Genomic DNA, 5,645 nt, shown 5'->3' with positions numbered 1-5,645 from the left:
CGTTTACAAACGTTACAAAACCAATCCAAACGTTTCAAACGTTAGGAAACAAATCTAAACATTTCACCCTTTTAGCGATTTAAGCCAAACGTTTAATAAATTACGAAACCAATCCAAATGTTTAAAACGTTCGGAAACAAATCCAAACGTTTTACCTTTTTAGCGATTTAAGCCAAACGTTTACAAACAATACGAATCAAATCCAAACATTAAACCTTTTTAGCGATTTAAGCCAAACGTTTACAAACGTTACGAAACAAATTAAAACATTTCACCTTTTTAGCGATATAAGCCAAACTTTTCAAAAGTTATGAAACAAATCTAAGAGTTTCACTTTTTTAACATTTTAAGCCAATCGTTTACAAACGTTACGAAACCAATATAAACGTTTAAAACGTTAGGAAACAAATCTAAACATTTCACCTTTTTAGCGATTTAAGCCAAACGTATAAAACATTACAAAACCAATCCAAAAGTTTAAAACGTTAGGAAACAAATCCAAACGTTTCACCTTTTTAGCGATTTAAGCCAAACGTTTACAAACGTTACGAAACAAATCCAAACGATTCCCCTTTTTAGCAATTTAAGCCAAATGTTTAAAACGCTACGAGATTAATACAAATGTTTAAAACGTTACGAAACAAATCCAAACGTTTCACCTTTTTAGTGATTTAAGTCAAACTTTTACAAACGTTATGAAACAAATCCAAACGATTCACCTTTTTAGTGATATAAGCCAACATTTTCAAATGTTGGTAAACCAATGCAAACGTTTTAAACGTTACGAAATAAATACTAACGTTTCTTTTTTTTAGCAATTTAAGAAAAATGTTTAAAACATTACAAAACAAATCCTAAATTTTTTTAACGATTTAAGCCAAACATTTCACCTTTTAGCGATTTCATACAAACGTTTAAAGCATTACACAACAAATCCTAATGTTCCACCATTTTAGCGATTTAAGTCAAACGTTTAAAACGTTACAAAAGTAATACAAATGTTATGAAACAAATCCAAAGGTTTAAAACGTTACGAAACAAATCCTAACGTTTCACCTTTTGAGCGATTTTAGCCAAACATTAAAAACGTTTCGAAATAAATCCAAACGTTTCACCTTTTTAGCGATTCAAACCAAACGTTTAAAACGTTTCGAAACCAATCCAAACGTTTCAAACGTTGCGAAATATATCCAAACATTTCACCTTTTTAGCGATTTATGCCAAACGCTTAAAACGTTACCGAACCAATCCAATTATTTAAAATGTTAGAAACCAATCCAAACATTTAAACAATTACGAAGCAAATCCAAACGTTTCACCTTTTTAGCAATTTAAGTCAAACGTTTACAAACAAATCCAAACGTTTCACCTTTTTAGTGATTTAAGCCAAACGTTTACAAACGTTACGATACAAATCAATAGATTTAACGTTTTTGGCGATATAAGCGAAACGTTTAAAACGTTATGAAACCAATCCAAACGTTTAAAACATTAGGAAAAAAATCCAAACGTTTCCCCTTTTTAGAGATTTAAGCTAAACGTTTACAAACGTTACGAAACAAATCCAAACATTTCACCTTTTTAGCGATTTAAGCCAAACATTTAAAACATTAAAAGAGCAATCCAAATGTTTAAAACGTTACGAAACAAATCCAAATGTTTCACCTTTTTAGTGATTTAAGCCAAACATTTACAAACGTTACGAAGCAAATCCAAACGTTTCACCTTTTTTGTGATTTAAGCCAAACGTTTAAAACGCTACGAGATCAATACAAATGTTTAAAACGTTACGAAACAAATCCAAACGTTTCACCTTTTTATCAATTTTAGTCATACCTTTAAAATGTTACAAAACAAATCCAAACGTTTAAAAAGTTACGAAACAAATCTAAACGTTTCACCTTTTTAACGATTTAAGCCAAACGTTTACAAACGTTACAAAACCAATCCAAACGTTTCAAACGTTAGGAAACAAATCTAAACATTTCACCCTTTTAGCGATTTAAGCCAAACGTTTAATAAATTACGAAACCAATCCAAATGTTTAAAACGTTCGGAAACAAATCCAAACGTTTTACCTTTTTAGCGATTTAAGCCAAACGTTTACAAACAATACGAATCAAATCCAAACATTAAACCTTTTTAGCGATTTAAGCCAAACGTTTACAAACGTTACGAAACAAATTAAAACATTTCACCTTTTTAGCGATATAAGCCAAAGAGTTTCACTTTTTTAACATTTTAAGCCAATCGTTTACAAACGTTACGAAACCAATATAAACGTTTAAAACGTTAGGAAACAAATCTAAACATTTCACCTTTTTAGCGATTTAAGCCAAACGTATAAAACATTACAAAACCAATCCAAAAGTTTAAAACGTTAGGAAACAAATCCAAACGTTTCACCTTTTTAGCGATTTAAGCCAAACGTTTACAAACGTTACGAAACAAATCCAAACGATTCCCCTTTTTAGCGATTTAAGCCAAATGTTTAAAACGCTACGAGATTAATACAAATGTTTAAAACGTTACGAAACAAATCCAAACGTTTCACCTTTTTAGTGATTTAAGTCAAACTTTTACAAACGTTATGAAACAAATCCAAACGATTCACCTTTTTAGCGATATAAGCCAACATTTTCAAATGTTGCTAAACCAATGCAAACGTTTTAAACGTTACAAAATAAATACTAACGTTTCTTTTTTTTAGCAATTTAAGAAAAATGTTTAAAACATTACAAAACAAATCCTAAATTTTTTTAACGATTTAAGCCAAACATTTCACCTTTTAGCGATTTCATACAAACGTTTAAAACATTACACAACAAATCCTAATGTTCCACCATTTTAGCGATTTAAGTCAAACGTTTAAAACGTTACAAAAGTAATACAAATGTTATGAAACAAATCCAAAGGTTTAAAACGTTACGAAACAAATCCTAACGTTTCACCTTTTGAGCGATTTTAGCCAAACATTAAAAACGTTTCGAAATAAATCCAAACGTTTCACCTTTTTAGCGATTCAAACCAAACGTTTAAAACGTTTCGAAACCAATCCAAACGTTTCAAACGTTGCGAAATATATCCAAACATTTCACCTTTTTAGCGATTTATGCCAAACGCTTTAAACGTTACCGAACCAATCCAATTATTTAAAATGTTAGAAACCAATCCAAACATTTAAACAATTACGAAGCAAATCCAAACGTTTCACCTTTTTAGCAATTTAAGTCAAACGTTTACAAACAAATCCAAACGTTTCACCTTTTTAGTGATTTAAGCCAAACGTTTACAAACGTTACGATACAAATCAATAGATTTAACGTTTTTGGCGATATAAGCGAAACGTTTAAAACGTTATGAAACCAATCCAAACGTTTAAAACATTAGGAAAAAAATCCAAACGTTTCCCCTTTTTAGAGATTTAAGCCAAACGTTTACAAACGTCACGAAACAAATCGAAACATTTCACCTTTTTAGCGATTTAAGCCAAACATTTAAAACAGTAAGAAACCAATCCAAATGTTTAAAACGTTACGAAACAAATCCAAATGTTTCACCTTTTTAGCGATTTAAGCCAAACATTTACAAACGTTACGAAGCAAATCCAAACGTTTCACCTTTTTTGTGATTTAAGCCAAACGTTTAAAACGCTACGAGATCAATACAAATGTTTAAAACGTTACGAAACAAATCCAAACGTTTCACCTTTTTATCAATTTTAGTCATACCTTTAAAATGTTACAAAACAAATCCAAACGTTTAAAAAGTTACGAAACAAATCTAAACGTTTCACCTTTTTAACGATTTAAGCCAAACGTTTACAAACGTTACAAAACCAATCCAAACGTTTCAAACGTTAGGAAACAAATCTAAACATTTCACCCTTTTAGCGATTTAAGCCAAACGTTTAATAAATTACGAAACCAATCCAAATGTTTAAAACGTTCGGAAACAAATCCAAACGTTTTACCTTTTTAGCGATTTAAGCCAAACGTTTACAAACAATACGAATCAAATCCAAACATTAAACCTTTTTAGCGATTTAAGCCAAACGTTTACAAACGTTACGAAACAAATTAAAACATTTCACCTTTTTAGCGATATAAGCCAAACTTTTCAAAAGTTATGAAACAAATCTAAGAGTTTCACTTTTTTAACATTTTAAGCCAATCGTTTACAAACGTTACGAAACCAATATAAACGTTTAAAACGTTAGGAAACAAATCTAAACATTTCACCTTTTTAGCGATTTAAGCCAAACGTATAAAACATTACAAAACCAATCCAAAAGTTTAAAACGTTAGGAAACAAATCCAAACGTTTCACCTTTTTAGCGATTTAAGCCAAACGTTTACAAACGTTACGAAACAAATCCAAACGATTCCCCTTTTTAGCAATTTAAGCCAAATGTTTAAAACGCTACGAGATTAATACAAATGTTTAAAACGTTACGAAACAAATCCAAACGTTTCACCTTTTTAGTGATTTAAGTCAAACTTTTACAAACGTTATGAAACAAATCCAAACGATTCACCTTTTTAGTGATATAAGCCAACATTTTCAAATGTTGGTAAACCAATGCAAACGTTTTAAACGTTACGAAATAAATACTAACGTTTCTTTTTTTTAGCAATTTAAGAAAAATGTTTAAAACATTACAAAACAAATCCTAAATTTTTTTAACGATTTAAGCCAAACATTTCACCTTTTAGCGATTTCATACAAACGTTTAAAGCATTACACAACAAATCCTAATGTTCCACCATTTTAGCGATTTAAGTCAAACGTTTAAAACGTTACAAAAGTAATACAAATGTTATGAAACAAATCCAAAGGTTTAAAACGTTACGAAACAAATCCTAACGTTTCACCTTTTGAGCGATTTTAGCCAAACATTAAAAACGTTTCGAAATAAATCCAAACGTTTCACCTTTTTAGCGATTCAAACCAAACGTTTAAAACGTTTCGAAACCAATCCAAACGTTTCAAACGTTGCGAAATATATCCAAACATTTCACCTTTTTAGCGATTTATGCCAAACGCTTAAAACGTTACCGAACCAATCCAATTATTTAAAATGTTAGAAACCAATCCAAACATTTAAACAATTACGAAGCAAATCCAAACGTTTCACCTTTTTAGCAATTTAAGTCAAACGTTTACAAACAAATCCAAACGTTTCACCTTTTTAGTGATTTAAGCCAAACGTTTACAAACGTTACGATACAAATCAATAGATTTAACGTTTTTGGCGATATAAGCGAAACGTTTAAAACGTTATGAAACCAATCCAAACGTTTAAAACATTAGGAAAAAAATCCAAACGTTTCCCCTTTTTAGAGATTTAAGCTAAACGTTTACAAACGTTACGAAACAAATCCAAACATTTCACCTTTTTAGCGATTTAAGCCAAACATTTAAAACATTAAAAGAGCAATCCAAATGTTTAAAACGTTACGAAACAAATCCAAACGTTTCACCTTTTTAGTGATTTAAGCCAAACATTTACAAACGTTACGAAGCAAATCCAAACGTTTCACCTTTTTTGTGATTTAAGCCAAACGTTTAAAACGCTACGAGATCAATACAAATGTTTAAAACGTTACGAAACAAATCCAAACGTTTCACCTTTTTATCAATTT

The sequence above is a fragment of the Mercurialis annua genome, linkage group LG5 (assembly GCF_937616625.2).
Source record: "Mercurialis annua linkage group LG5, ddMerAnnu1.2, whole genome shotgun sequence".
Lineage (NCBI taxonomy): Eukaryota > Viridiplantae > Streptophyta > Magnoliopsida > Malpighiales > Euphorbiaceae > Mercurialis > Mercurialis annua.
This window is presented reverse-complemented; position numbering follows the sequence as displayed.